The 15,019-nt window shown below is 35.4% G+C and overlaps 1 long non-coding RNA gene across 1 annotated transcript in view; it reads right to left on the bottom strand.

Moving 5' to 3' along the window:
- The window catches only part of LOC113945062, a 29,860-nt gene extending 16,820 nt beyond the window's left edge, over positions 1 to 13,040 (bottom strand). The window contains exon 1 of the long non-coding RNA XR_003526932.1: positions 12,840 to 13,040. This is a non-coding gene — a long non-coding RNA (uncharacterized LOC113945062). The remainder of the gene's footprint in view (positions 1 to 12,839) is intronic.
- Positions 13,041 to 15,019: the final 1,979 nt, after the last annotated feature.

Below are 15,019 nucleotides of genomic sequence, written 5' to 3' on the forward strand. Positions count from 1 at the left end.
TCATTCCTGCATCTATTCTTTGTTGTGTTAGGGTTTTTTTGGGGGTTCTCTGGGGGGGCAGAGGGTGGCATGTTGGAAATATTCAGCCTCTTCTATTGCATAACAGAATAAATTTAAGACATTTAATGTCTACACTGTCATCAGTCAGGAGTTAAGGTACTTGTATATATGGCAGTACAGTCAACATCAAAAAAAACCCTATAAAACAGTCTGGTTTTATTATTATTCAATTGTCCTGTGATCAAAATAAGACAACTTCCTTATGATATCTGTATCTCTGATTTCTGGGTGTTATTTCCTATGTGTTATCACTCTGGGATTATTCTACTCTTCCTATGACTTTCCCTTCTGTCTCACTTGAGAAGATGGCATATTGCAGAAATCACCAAGAAATATCTTCTGTAAACTGAGCTCTAAACTTTTATGTCATATGTTGAAAGAAGTTCATTTGAAGATCAGTTTCAACACTATTTTTAGATGAAATACAGTACTAAAATCTCTGATACTACCTCATAAATTATTTAAAAAGTTAATTTCTGCAGAAAGCTCTTTAGTAAACCATTGTTTATTAATTGCCACTGTTCATTCTCTCTTTAATAATAAAGTAAGCACCATTAATGAATTTGTCTGTTCTGCCTTAGGCATTATATCTGCCTCTAGAGTATGCCAAAAACCTTATACAAATAAGCCAATAATCTTAATCAATACTCCTCTACAATGTACATTCGTTAAGATTTGGCCTAGCATGTGTTTCTCTTACTTTTGGGAATTCTAGAACAAAATCATTTCCTTCAAACAATCAAGTTGATCTCTTTGTATGCCATATGTGTCATCTGTTTTAAGTGAAATAGACCAGACTTATAACACACTGCACTAAGAAATACATTGTATGCACCTGAACTTCTTTGATTAACCCTATTATTTAAATCTGCTACTCCAGTATAATGTATACAGCTTTGATTCAGTGAAGTGCAATTATTTTATTTCACTACTGGCAAAATTGTTGCCAGAATAGAGATTTTTGATCTGATTAAATTCAAGTAATAAAAAATGAAAATTCACAGAACAAATATGAATCTCAAATAATTTTTAACCAGAATTGCAGACTAACTGAAAGATAACAATCCAATAAAATGTACACAAAACAGCACACACTTTTTTTATTCCCTAATTTTTTTCTGATGGTTCACTAAATTATGTACTTGAAATCATAGAATAATAGAATACTAGTTTGGAAGGGAATCTCAAGAATTGTCTGGTGCAAACTCTCTTGTCGAAAGTATGATCTAGATGGCCCAGCACCCTGTCCTGACGAATCTTAAAAGTATACAATATGGGGAACCAGCACTTTTCTGGGCAGATTATTCCAATGGCTGATTTCATTCTGAAAAATTTGACCCTTGTGTCTAAATGAAATCTCTCCAGGAGTGACTTGTACCCATTACCCATTGTCTTTTCCATGCTATTCCTTGTAAAAAGGGAATTTCCCATCTTCTTTATAGTGATCCTTTAAATACTGTATCATGGTGATAAGGTCTAACCTAAGTCTTCTTTTCTCAAGACTGAATAAACCCACTTCCTCACAGTTCTTTGATTATCTTTGTAGTCCTTCCTTGGACCCTCTTCAGCCTGTCCACATGTTTTTTGGGTAGTCAAGACTAAAACCAAACATGCTATTCCAGCTGTGGCCTGACAAGTGGTGGGTAGAGCGCATCTCTGCTGGTGATGCTCTTGTTGATGCCAGCATCCTGTTGGCTTTCTTTCTGTGCTGCAGCAGCACACTGCTCATTCATATTGAGCTTGTTGAGCATCCGGGCCCCCAGGTCCCTTTCTACAGAGCTGGTCCCCAACCATGTAGATTCCAGACTGTGCTACATTCCCGAATCATATTTCTCGTCAGCAAGACCTTACACTTGTCTTTGTTGAACTCCATGAGGTTCTTGTTGTCTCACTCTTCTTGCATTCATGTCCTATGTTCTTCCACTATCCACATCTTCCTACAGGGTGGTTCTCCCTTCTGAAGTGTCCACTTCCCCACTCAGTGTTTGGTATCACCAGCAAACTGCATCAGGGTACAGTTAATTCCATCATCCAGATCATTTATCAAGATATTAAACAGCATTGGGCCCCACTTGTGACAGGTTGCCAGTTTGAAAAGGAGGTGTTTACCACCACCCTCTGGGTGCAGCCTCTCAGCCAGTTCACCACTCACTGCACAGACCACTTGTCCAGATCATAACACATCAGTTTCTCCAGAAGGAGGCTGTAGGAAGTTATCAGAAGCCTTGGAGAAATCCAGGTAAACAATGTCCACATCTTGCCCCGCATCAACCAGCCATGTTCCTTTGTCATACAAGGCAATCAGGTTTGTCAAGTACAATTTGCCGTTGGTGAATCTGTGCTGGTTTTATTTCCCAATCATGTGCTTCATCTGACTTTTGCCTGCCCCAGATGGATTCATCCCATAACTTTCCCAGGGACTAAAGTAAGACTGATGGGCCTATAATTTCTTGGATCTTCCTTTAAACCAAACAAAACAAAGATATTGATATGTTTCTCAGATAATTAAAATCTGTCTCTCTAGTCAAGTTTCAGAAGCCATTATTTCCTGCTCTACATTTGAGGCTTAGCCACTTTGGGCTAGGTTGGATTACCTGCAATTAGGAAGACTCTAAAAGCATTAACACTCATAATTTTCTTGTGGTCAATTTTGTTGTTAAATACTGTAAAATATTGGTGGAAGACATGCTATATTAAAATTTAGTATGGACATAATATCTAAGAGTCTTTATTTTTATGAAGTATATCTGAGCTTTATAGGTATGTTGCATTACACTAATTACTCAAAGATCTTTCTCAATACACAGTGTATTCCTGCAAAACTGACAATGGACTAAATTAAAAAGGATGCCTTTGAGAAAAGGAACTTCAAGACAAAAGACTGGTTGTTAACTGCACTGATATACCTTTTGGTAAATGAACAGTAGTTCCAGAAAAAAAAGTTACTTTCAAATAGAACTGGAATTCATTTCAGGATTAAGAACAGATTTACATTGATTTAAAGATTCTATTGTGTGAATATATATATTGGATGCCTCCTGTACCCTCTCCCCCTTTAAGAATTTTACTGAGAAACTATTTTTCATAACCATGGTCTTTTTTTTTTTTTAATTACCTAAATCTGTTAAAGCATTACAAGACACACACAGAGATTATAGAATGTGGTAATCACTTTGAAGGGAGAACATTTTGGAAACTTCCAGCTAGGAATTAAAATACAATATCAGTTATGTTTTTAATGTTCAATTCTTACTCCAAAAAGCCCACTATCACAGTGCATCATAATGGGAAAAAAAAAAAGTAAAAAAGCAGAAACAGAATTAAACCATTCTTGCATAATTTTTATAGTGAAACAGAATAAAATTCCTTAAACACCCTAAATATATCGTCTTTATAACTTTATGGTTATGGAAGACAAGAGCCAGTGGCACAAAATTTCTATATGAACAAAAAGTATAAGGTAATTTGACTCTTTATGTGGTATGCTAAAAAGGCACCTTTGATGTCTCAAAATTAGACATTCGGCTGATCCATTCACTTAGGTAAATTTTCATGCCACTATCACTGTGCTCTTTCTGGTGTTTTTTCATAATGAATTATGGATGTGCATGGGTCAATACGAATAAATAACATGAATGTGTTTAATTACGTATCGACAATTAATGACCTAAACATAATTTTTTTTCTTTTTCTCTGTAAGAGATTTCTCTTTAATTCTTTTCACAAAATTCTTTGCTTTGTTGAGTAATGATTAGGGAAGAAAGGACATTTTAATTCGTTTTAAGTATACAACAAACATAAAACTTTAGCCATCAAACTGAGACTAACAGAGGGTTCAATACTTGTGAATATAACAATATTCATTAGTTCTGTGAATGAAGAGAAGTTATTACTTTTTCCTTTCACTATTAATCACCAAATTAATCTGGTAATGGAGGTCTGAGGAAACGCATAACAGACTTCCAAGGTAAAATATGTTGTTATTCTCAGAAGGTATGTCTTGTGTGATTTGGAATCTCTGCTAGTAAGCTACTTTACCACCTACATTAACAATTGCAGCATAGAAGCAAAGGTTATGCTTTAAATAGCATAATAAAAAGTTCAGACCCCTTTCCTTCCTATGCAAATACCTTGACATTCACTTTATATCAGATGGAATTTTCTTTTCCCTTGTTATTGAGACCAAGAAAATGAGCTCTCTTTTTCATGTAGTTCACTTTTTTTATACTGCAGTCTCCAGATATTGTTGTCAACAGTGAACAGGTAAAACTTGGCACAATTATTTTCATTATATACTTAGATTTCTTAATGTTTTGTTCAAATTAATTTTGTTTACTTTTCTTTATATTTATTTCTAACAGAATTTTTTCTTTGTGAGGTTGATATATCACTAATATTTAGAAGAATCTTCCTATACTAGATCTTCCAAATAAAGTGCATTAAAAATGTTCAGCTATAATAATAAAGTATGAATCATAATTTCAATGTAATATGGTTTCTTAAGCTTAGAATCAAAACTGTCCAAAAAGAACTGTACAACTAATCTCATAAAGTACATTGTTTTAAGATTTCTAAGGCAACTGTCTAGATGACATAATAGTCAACTAAAAGAAACTCTACTGGACACAAAAGGGTGAGAGGAGATGGGTGAATTGTTTGTATTGTTCTCTACTGACTGTTATAAAGTTTACATAATAATTAGGATTTAAGCTCTTCCTCTGTGGTTCATCTATTTCCATAAACAAATACTTAAAACATGCAAAATAAATAAAGTCTGTAAACAAACATTCAGTCACAGGGCAATGTAAATTCACTTTTCTTCTTCATGCTTCCACAAGCCCAATTAACTAAGATGTTAACTGGCAAAGATGTTTATTACTTTGTCCTTCTTATTTTTCTTTTTTTTTCCTTTTTCCTCTTGTTTTTTTTCTTTTCCTTTTTCTTTTTGGTTACTCCTTTTCTTTCTTCTTTTTTTTTCCTTTCTCCTGGATCTATTAATGAATTCTGTTAAACACATTTGCAATAGAAGACAAATCATATTTAGGGAACATTTGTTGTGACATGCTTTTCAGTTGTTTGTCCTTTCCTCTCCTGTATATATTTCCAGGGTGTAAACTGAGACTGAGATATAACTGCAAAACAGAAGGTATAAAGCTGAATGACACAATGGTTTTATCATGAAAAATACCAAATTTGTTTTAATATTGTGTAGACACAGTTCAAAATAATTTCGTCCTTGCAAAGTTGTTCCAACAAGAATTCTGCTGGTCTCTTGAAGTGTTGATTACGTCTGCAAACAAACATTAGATTCAGTAGAGTTATCAAACATTTGGCAGAACTCTAAATTTTTCTTTCTTCTCTTTGTTCTAGATGAAGCCTCCCTGCAACATAATGACATATCACAACGGCATCATGGTCTACATTAGGGTTTAAAAAAATCACCAACTGATAAATATTGCTTTTGATAGCTCAGAACATAGGTTTGATCTATGTCTTAGTCCTGCAGAGATGTAGCTATTTTACAGTTGCATCTTCCTAAGCCAAACAAGCTGGAAGAAAGGTGTTTTAAAAAGCATATTCTGTTATTGTGGAATTCTTTCACTAACCAAAATAAATTTCTGTTCAGTACCTCAGGACCTCAATGACTTCTTGAAACTGAGTACTCCTAGAATAAAGTGGAGAATAAATACAAGAATGGAAGAACAAACTAATCAAAATCGTGCTCTGGAATTAACTTGAAAAAATGTATGATGATGTGACTAGATTTATGCCTCCTTAGAAGTCTTAGAAGTCAAGAAGACTTGAATAGAAATGCCTATTTAGAAATATGTAAATGAAAGGACAGACAATCAGCAGGAAGACTTACTTCTCACAGTAACAGGTTCTAAAGCACTGATTGTACAAACTCATTGAAATTAATTTATTCAATTCAGTAAGGGAGCTGCATTATGCTCCTACTCCTCATAGCTTCTATCTGTTGTCAGCTGTGGGGCAGCCACAAGCTAATTGAGATTACATTAGGGCTGAAGCAGCCCATCTGTAGTGAATATTTATTTCCGAAAACATGGTTCCTAACTCATAATCTCTTTTAAGAGACTGCTGACTGGTAGAGAAGGTCATGACAGCTGTATTTAATAGCTCTTAGTCATCTTTGGCAGTAAGAATTATGTATATAATATAACATTTCATATGTATATGAAGCCGATCAGATGTACTTTTTGAAAAAACCGTGAACGAATTAATTCTGTGAAAATATTGGACTAGTAGAACAGAGGAGTAATCTTGGAACACATCTACCACCTAGTAAGCAAAATCATTAAAAACCCTAGACCCCTGCAAATTCAAAATTAACTTTGAAAAAGGTAAATAATTTGTACAGTAATGAGCCAAGGGAAAATAGAAAGAATTCTTGTCTTGTAAGAGAAATTGAGAACTTATTGAGGGTTCAGGACTCACAGTGAACTGCAGAATAAAGAATGCTACAGAGTCCAGAATAACAAGTAAAATTTTGTCAAGGTATGTTAATATTTCTTGTTAAGGAATATTGCTGCAAAGCTTTGTCTCAGAAGGCTGCTTTGGTATTAGAAATCTTGCCTTTGAGTTACACAGGGAAAAAAATTCATCAGAATAAAGTATTTTGTTGTTCAGAAACTGTGGAAAGTGTCAACTGATAATAAAAATCTTTTATAATGCCTAGGGTTCAGAATGATAACTGAACAGGATGTATACTTGTTCAGATGCATATACTGAACAATTCCAATAAATGAAATAGATCCACTCATATAGAATAAGTATAAGCTTCATTCTTGGTTAAATCTAAATCAGGAAGATAAAGCAAGAATAGATGAGCATGCATGAAACTGAATAATAGGAAGTGAAACACAGCAATCCTGAATCTGAAGGAAAAAATTACTTTATTTAAGGTGTGTTTTTTTACAATCCCACGTTTGACCCACAAAGACTTTGAATGAATAACTTTACAGAGACGACTTATAATTCTGTTCAATGTAAGCTAATTTGCTTAACATCTGAATTAATAGCTCTACGTAGTTTGTCTGTTCCTTGTGTACTTTGACTGCTACAGGTGAGTTAGAATGAATGTATGCCGAGAATGGTGCATAAAATGTTTGCTGGTCAAGTATTTAAAGTTAGCAATATGTTTCCTCAAAGTGAAGACTCAATCATACTCAAAGACACATTCATATTCTAAGCTTGCTTTTTGTATGTATTGTGCTTCCTGGAATCAGTCTAAATCAGCAGACATGAAAAAATTTCCTACCGTTTGCTATACTTTAGGGTAAAGATGTAGTGGAGGATCTGTTAGAAAGGAGCTAATAGTTTGCATTGAGAAAAATATTCAGATTATGTTTAAAACACTTTGGGTTTCTAGTATAATTAAATTAAAATGCTTACTTTATTTATCAGATCTCCCTTGAAATGTTTCATTAATTAAATCTATAGACCTCTACGCTCATGACTGCAGTGAGCATTTTCTTTCTTTCAACTCAACATCTTTTTCTTTTCTTCTTACCTTCAAGTTTTAATGAAAATAACTTAATTCTGACACTAATTTAAGTTTCAGAATACCCTAGAATATTTTCAAATATTAGTTTTGTAAAGTAGGACAGTAAAAATTCCTTTTTTTTTTTTTTCAAGGGATGATTTAAAGCACGTAGATCTCAAGAAGCAGAAGAAATGTGTTTAACTGTGGGGGCAGAGTGGGGGAAATCCTCCTATTACCATGGTAGCCAGTGGTCTTTGTCAGTGCCTGTGCTTATGTTTCGCGTAAGAAGAGAATATGGTCTTTTAGGCTGCAGAACTGTAATGTCATTTTGAAAATGCACTGGGACCAGACATAATGCACTGTTCTATGAATTCTGAAAGTGCAATTAAAAGCAGACCAGTGATGACAGCAAGGTCTTAACTTGCTTACCCTGAGGGCCATGAACATCAAATTTTTCAGCCAAGGGTGAAATAGCATCCTCATAATTAACCGGTCTTAGAAACTACAACATGCCAACTGCACCTAGTATCCCCAAGAAATTTTAGAATGGCAAGTTTCCCATAAAAATCATCTTTTTTTAAGATCACAAAAATGCACAGCACTTGAGGGAACTGTTGGAGATGATGATGAAGTGAACAGGGACGAATGGGAGCGTTTTGAGGCATGGAGGAAGATTTACAATCCATAAATGGACTTGCATCACTGAAATGGACCTTATATGCCTGAAAAGGCTATACCTGGACTGGAAAAGTTTACCCCTGTTATCCCCAGTTATCCTCAGTTTATTGTCATGTGGTTAATGGATGTTTATACCCCTGATTGTTGTTTTAAAAATCCCATTCTCCATGTTGTCTTTATCTTCCCTCATGATTTTCCCACCAGAGCCTGTTGCTCTCCCTTGCTTTCCCGCTCCTCTGCCTGTGATTGGCCACTGTTTGGTGCAGTGCAGAGGCAGCTGCCATTGGCCCTTTCCCCTAGATACCCAAGAGTTGCCACCCATTCCCCTCCTGAAGCCCAATCCCTACCTTTCCTGACCTGTCAATCCTTCTCTCCTCCCCTTGCCTGAGTCCAGCCCCTGATCCTATCCTATATAAGCCCGTGTTCCCCTCAATAAAGCTGGCATTGCTTCCTCACCCTCAGCTGTGTCCTAGTCCTTGCTGCAGTGCCCTATCCTATTCCCTTTCACCTACGAGCTGTGGCAGGGAACAACATAGACATGGTAGAATGGTGAGATGAAACTTTCAGAAACATAATGGAGAAGTACTGCTAAGATTTATCAGGTTGTAGTACCTGATGTATATAGAAGCTCAACCCAAAATTCACCTCTTGCATTTCAGGAAATATTGTCTCATGAGGCCAAAGCATCAACTACAAAATAAAATTAATAAATTTTAAAAGGTAAAGACCATTTGTATGGTGCAACATTGAAGTCTAGTTATGGTCAATCTAATCTATTAATGCAGTTATTTACATGAATACAGAATCAACGACATTACTAGGACCAGAGTGCAGTAAAGGCGCAGGTTATAATGACACTGAATGAATTTTATGTGAAGGTAAAATACCAGAATAAAGTCTTCTCTTGCAGACCACAGCTGTCACCACAAATTTTAAAAACAAAATCTGATTGTGAGTGTGGTGGACGGGTGCATAAATTTCACAGTTTTATTAGAACAAAAACCAAAGAAGTCTTTCCTCTCCTAGTCATTGCCTCATTCTGCCATACAAGAGAAGTAGTAATAAAAATAGATCCTCTAGTTTTAGTGCTTAGATATATTCCTCTATATCTGTTTCACTCTTAATAATTCTTGAAGATTGGATGATGACATCTAACTAAAATAGTTTCTTTCAGGTGGAATTATGTCAACCTTCCACAAACAGATTTTTATTTTTATTCTGTATCTTTTCTGGATGTATCTTACCTGACTTAAAACAATTGCCTTTTTTCATAGCCGTGTGTTTTTCAAAACCAACAGTTACTCCATAAGCAGTTAACCAAGGAAGTCTAGTTCCTATTCAACTGCTTACATGCAGTGAGCTCCTAGCCTATATAAAAAAGTCTTGTTTTTAAAAATCATCTCTTTTACTTCATATTGATTACTGATCACTCTGTTATTAATATTATATGTTATATGCCTAGGGCATAGGAAGAAGTGTGTGGAATCCAAGTCTTTTTAGTTTTAAGGAGAACACAGTTGTGCCATTAATATATTTCATTAGGAAATTAGCATTTTTCTACTACCATTGATAAAAATAATATAAAAAATATATCCCCCCAAATGTTCTGATTTTTTTCACATTATATTATCAGTACAAACTATGCTTATTTTTCTTTATATTTCTCATAGTTCTTATACTAATGCCCAGAAGAAAATGATTTATCATACAACAACACTAATAAATCCTATGTATTTTATCTGTATAAAGAAACAGATATTTTATCAAATAATAAAATCAGATTGTGTCAAAGTCTACCTTTGAGAGGTCTGATGGTATTTGATCTAATTTCTAATTTTGATCTATAGTTTTATTTCTTCTCAGTTTTTCAAGTCAGCATTAAGCCATCTCCCAACTTTTTCCCCCTCAGATAAAAATTTCTGTGTGGTTCTGAAAGTAAGTTAAGCTTCTATACTATAACATGGAACAGAGTGTTCAATTATTTCCGATTTTCACCTATCTTAGGCCTCTGAGATCAGCTGTATTACAAATGTAATTGCTTTCCTGAGCTCAGGAAAACAGAAAATTGTAGATTTTTTGGTGAAAAATCTGAGATAAAAACATGGTAGGTTTTCCGTGTACACACCACAGATCCAGTCTAAAACCTAGATTTTCCAACTTAAGCAGTTTTTTAAAAAGTAGGGAAAAGATGGGAAAAGACAGCAATTATTTTCCTGTAGGACCTTTTTTCACTTGGAAAATTTGAACTGAGTGGCCTCAGTAGGAGATGCTTCCTTCAGTCATCTTTTTCTAGTAGACAAATCCACTACCAAAAAAACTCAAACTTTTTTCTTTATGAAAAGAGCTGAGGAGGCATATATGCTGAAGATCATGTTCTACCAGAAATCATAGTCCACATATGCAGACTGTAGTTAACTATATTTATCAGATTTAATTCATAAAGTCATACATGAAGAGAAAGTGAATTAAATTATGCAAGTAATTGAAAAAAAGGTAAAAAATGTACTGAAACAATTATGAACATCTAAATTGCATGTTTTTCCCAATCAAAGAATTGCTTTCATGAAAATCCAACTGAATTTCTTTGAATGATGCAAAATGATCACTTTTTCTAAATTTTGTTTTGAGAACTGTTTATTTAAATATTTATAGTTAAGTATACCTTCCACATCCAGACATTAAAAAAAAAACCATGTAGAAACTGCTATTTTTTCTCCATTATATTGTTTCAGAGAAGTCCCCATGGAGTTTGCTTTCCACTTATTAGCAGTTTTTCCGATCTGAAAATAAAAGGAAAATACAAAATACAAAATATTTCCTGTAGCACTAAACCTGCATTATATGGGAAAACTGTTGTTTAAACATGTCTTAAAATGGCTTTTGGTGGTCTCTTTGCAAACACATGCTTCTTCTTCCCAGCACCCCCCATGTTATCCATGCAGGTATGTCCTGGGAAGGTGTCCTGAGGTGTTTCCCATTGGCCTTTGTTAACCTCTTCTTGTGATTGGGTGTTCCTGTAAGCCCCTTGAGACTTCTAATTGGTTACTTTGTGAATCCTCCTAAACCCTATAAATGTAACATCCCCCACAATAAACTCTCTCTTGCCTCCTCTCCACGCCCAGTGTCCTGTCTCCCTGCCAGCCATGGGGCCACGTGCGGGGGGGGAGGGGGGAGCGCCTCTCCCCTCCAGGCTCAGGGCCAGAAGAGACCCCTGAGAAACCCCTGGAGTTCCCTTTCCCCATCCTTCAAAGCGTCGCAATAGTTCTTCAGATGGAAACGGAACTAGAACTGGGCCGCCCCACGTCGTGGGTGGGGAAAGGGATCCAGAATTTCCCACTTGGAAAATGCTTTCCTAATCATGAAAATTCCAAAGAGAGGAAGATCTTGAATATATTTGAAAGCTCTTCCTTTTGAAGGGATTATTAGTCACAAAGAGTATTTTATTAATGATGAAATCTGTTCATCAACCTTACTCTACTAAGCCACTTCGGCATTCCACACCATTTTGAAAGCTACAGACTAAAACCTGAAGCCAAAAAATGATAAAAAACACAGGACAAAAATACAGCAAATATTTGGGAAGATTATTCTCTTCCTTCTATTCCTAGTCTCTGCTTATTCTTCCCTTTTTTCTCTTTAACAAAAAGACTTTAAAATGGACTGCGACAAAATTATTTGGCTCTATGTTTCAAATCTCTTTTCACAAGTATTGTTTTCTTTTTCTTTCCTTTCTGTTTCAAAGAAATTAAACCCATTTACGGATGTATTATTAGTTTTTCTTTGCAACTTATTACACTTCACTTTCATCTGTTAGTTGTAACCCTGAGTTATTTATATCTCTTGTCATTTAAATAAGCTTTTTTATTATGTAAAAGCACTTTACAAAAATTTCTTTTTGATTGCAGAGTCATTCTGTCTTTGATCTATTTTTTTAAAAAGTGTCACCTAATGTAAACAAAAGCATTTTGAGCATTTTTTCTTGTCAGCATGACTTTTAAATCTTCCTACCAAGCTATGCCAATATTCAACTAGCAAGTCTCTACAAGCTGGTAAGTAGCAGCCTAACCCGCCAGACGAGATCCATCCAAATACAATTCTCTGCTTAAGGTCATGGGCATTAAGAGATCTCCAGCGTGACTTACCTTTTTGCCTCTAGAATTCATTAAATATGAGATTTTCAAGACGTGATGCAGTCTGAATTTCCCTTCCTAAATTTCCTTTACTTTGTCAAATTCTAAAATGGATCTATTTTATGTTGTTTTCATTGCTGCTTCCATATAAATACAAAAGAGGTGCAATTCCCAGACGTTGTTCAGGCTAACCTCCCACTTTTTTGAGCAGACTATCTCCTTGTGTTCTGAACATGGATCACAGAAATCGTAGGCAAAACAATCTTTCTCTACACTCATCAGCCTAGTTTATTTATCTGAGCCTAATGAGGACAGAGATCACTGAGCTTCAGCACTGACTCCCATCATGATCTACCTGTTTAAACAGTGAAGGTTGCCCCTATCAGCCTCAAACTCCGCCTCTTAGGCCATCTCAGGTGATGAATCTTCCAGTGTGGTTAGTATCAGAGTACTAATTTGCAGGATACCTTTTTCTATTATAGAGATGAAAAGGCTTAGGGAGACTTCCTCATTTTGAGACTTCAAACCTTCATGAAGCTTGCAGAGCTCTGTCATGTAATGGTCTTTTTATTAATCCAAACAATGGCATTCATCTTGTGACACAGAAACCACCAAGCGACCTTCTTACAGAAAGGATTTCTCCAGTGTTAGGAGATCTGCTGGCTGTACCTGTACTGGTGGAAGTTGTCACTATGACTTAAAATTGATCAATGTCCATTTATCCAAGAAGTTACAGTGTCCAAGCCTTGCACATGCATACCTTATCTTAGCACAAACCATCTCTTTTTCTTTACAGATGTTGTTTCTTAGATCATGTATGTTCTTAGTTTAAGGATTAGTTGCCTGAATACTGTCTGTCATCTGCACTTCTCATCAGCTGATCAGCAAACACAGTAGCAAAATAACCCCAGCTTTTCTATCAGCCCTGTCAGTAACAAGCAGTGAGCACAGAATTAAATAAATGGCTCTTGGTTGTGGCAGTTTTTGTGATGGTTCAGTTGTAAGGAAAACATGGCAATTCCTGACCTCTGTACTCTCCTTTAAAGTCTGTTTTATTGTGGTGAGAGTTCAAAGGAATTGCCAGATACAGAGAACCTTTGCTCTTCTCCTACTTTTTGTTCTGCACTTTGGTCACCACTTTTGGACTCTGTTTTGAACTATTCCCAGTGCATCGTAGCTTTGTGACATTTTCATGGCTTTTACCTTCTCTGTTTCCCAAAACCATTAGGAACCAGGCACTAGGAAGAAAGTATGTGATTAGGATAGGTGTTGGTGTGTCTCTTCTAATCTGTGAAGATCATAGCAAACTAAACATGAGTAACAAGAGGACTACATTGCCCCCAGTAATTGACTAGAAGAGATGTGATTTAATTCTCTTTTTCTTAACTGATACAGTGTATTGCTGCAGTTAGATTTAAACCTAGAGGCAGTCACTTTCAGCTAAATCAAAGCAGAGTTAGAATAAGTACAGATACAAGTAGTGGAGCAGTTCAACATATTAAATAAACTTAGCTAAGGTAATCTGGTGCAACTTTCATGTGTAGTTCTGTCAGTAGAATTTTCTATGGTAATTTTAATTTCAAAGGATTAATTTTAAATTCTTAGTTTTGAAAGGCAGAAGTAAAAATCATGACATCCTAGGTTGGTGTTCTGATTAAAAGTAGACAATTGAGCCAAAGCTCAGTAAAGTATATAATGGGGTCTGCACTCAGTGTTTACAGATTTTGTATTTTACTTTTCAGTTAGAGGAGAGGAGGTGAAGGTGAAAAGATAACTGAAACAATATACAAATTAACCTGAGAGATAGAAAGGTAATGGCATCCAGAAGCCCTGGAATACTTTTTCTGTTCAGATTCACATATATATAGGCACACAAGGGATACTATTTCTGCTCAAAGTGTCATTTGATACCATCTCCAGAAATGAAGGCTTGAGAATGAGAAGTGTAGTCTTGCCAGAGGCAGATGGAGATCAGACTGGGATTTGAGGACAAGGTTCAGTTGTCAAATTCCATGCTCCCTGCTAGGACCTTTCCACATAGCTCATTGGAGATGCCAGACATAACAGTACAGCTGAACAAAGGTACTTGCCCCTTTGTAAACCTTGGTCATAGTGCAAAATAGAAGAAGGATATACAAGGGAGGAGTGTATTCCTACAGGCATCACCACAGTGAAGTATCAAAGATCAAGGTCATTAAGATTTTTTTTTTTTTAGTTTGAGTACAAGTTATGCTTTTAAGCTCTATCAAAAATTAGTTAGGTTTGTGATATGGATATCTAATCAGAATGGACTAATCAAGAGATTTTTGCTAATGATCTGGCTGTCACCAACTGAAAATGACTAAGCAAAAAGATCACAATATTTTCTTGATTCCAAGCCAAGGATAAAATACAGATGCACTTGTATACTTTAACAGACAAATATTTTTCACAAAGGTTGATATGTTTTTAAAAGACTACCCTAAACATCCCTTCCCCCACTCAAAAAAAAAAAAAAAGTCAAAAAACCCCAAACAAATCAAACAATAAAAACAACTTGGTGATCTTATGGGTATTTTTAGAATGTGGAAAAAATGTAAAGACAATTATGCAATAACTTTACACCAAGAGAGCCTACTTTAACAGGAGAGATTATGAGAGCTCAGAG

The sequence above is a fragment of the Corapipo altera genome, unplaced genomic scaffold, assembly GCF_003945725.1.
Source record: "Corapipo altera isolate COAL_440 unplaced genomic scaffold, ASM394572v1 49, whole genome shotgun sequence".
NCBI classification, from domain to species: Eukaryota; Metazoa; Chordata; class Aves; order Passeriformes; family Pipridae; genus Corapipo; species Corapipo altera.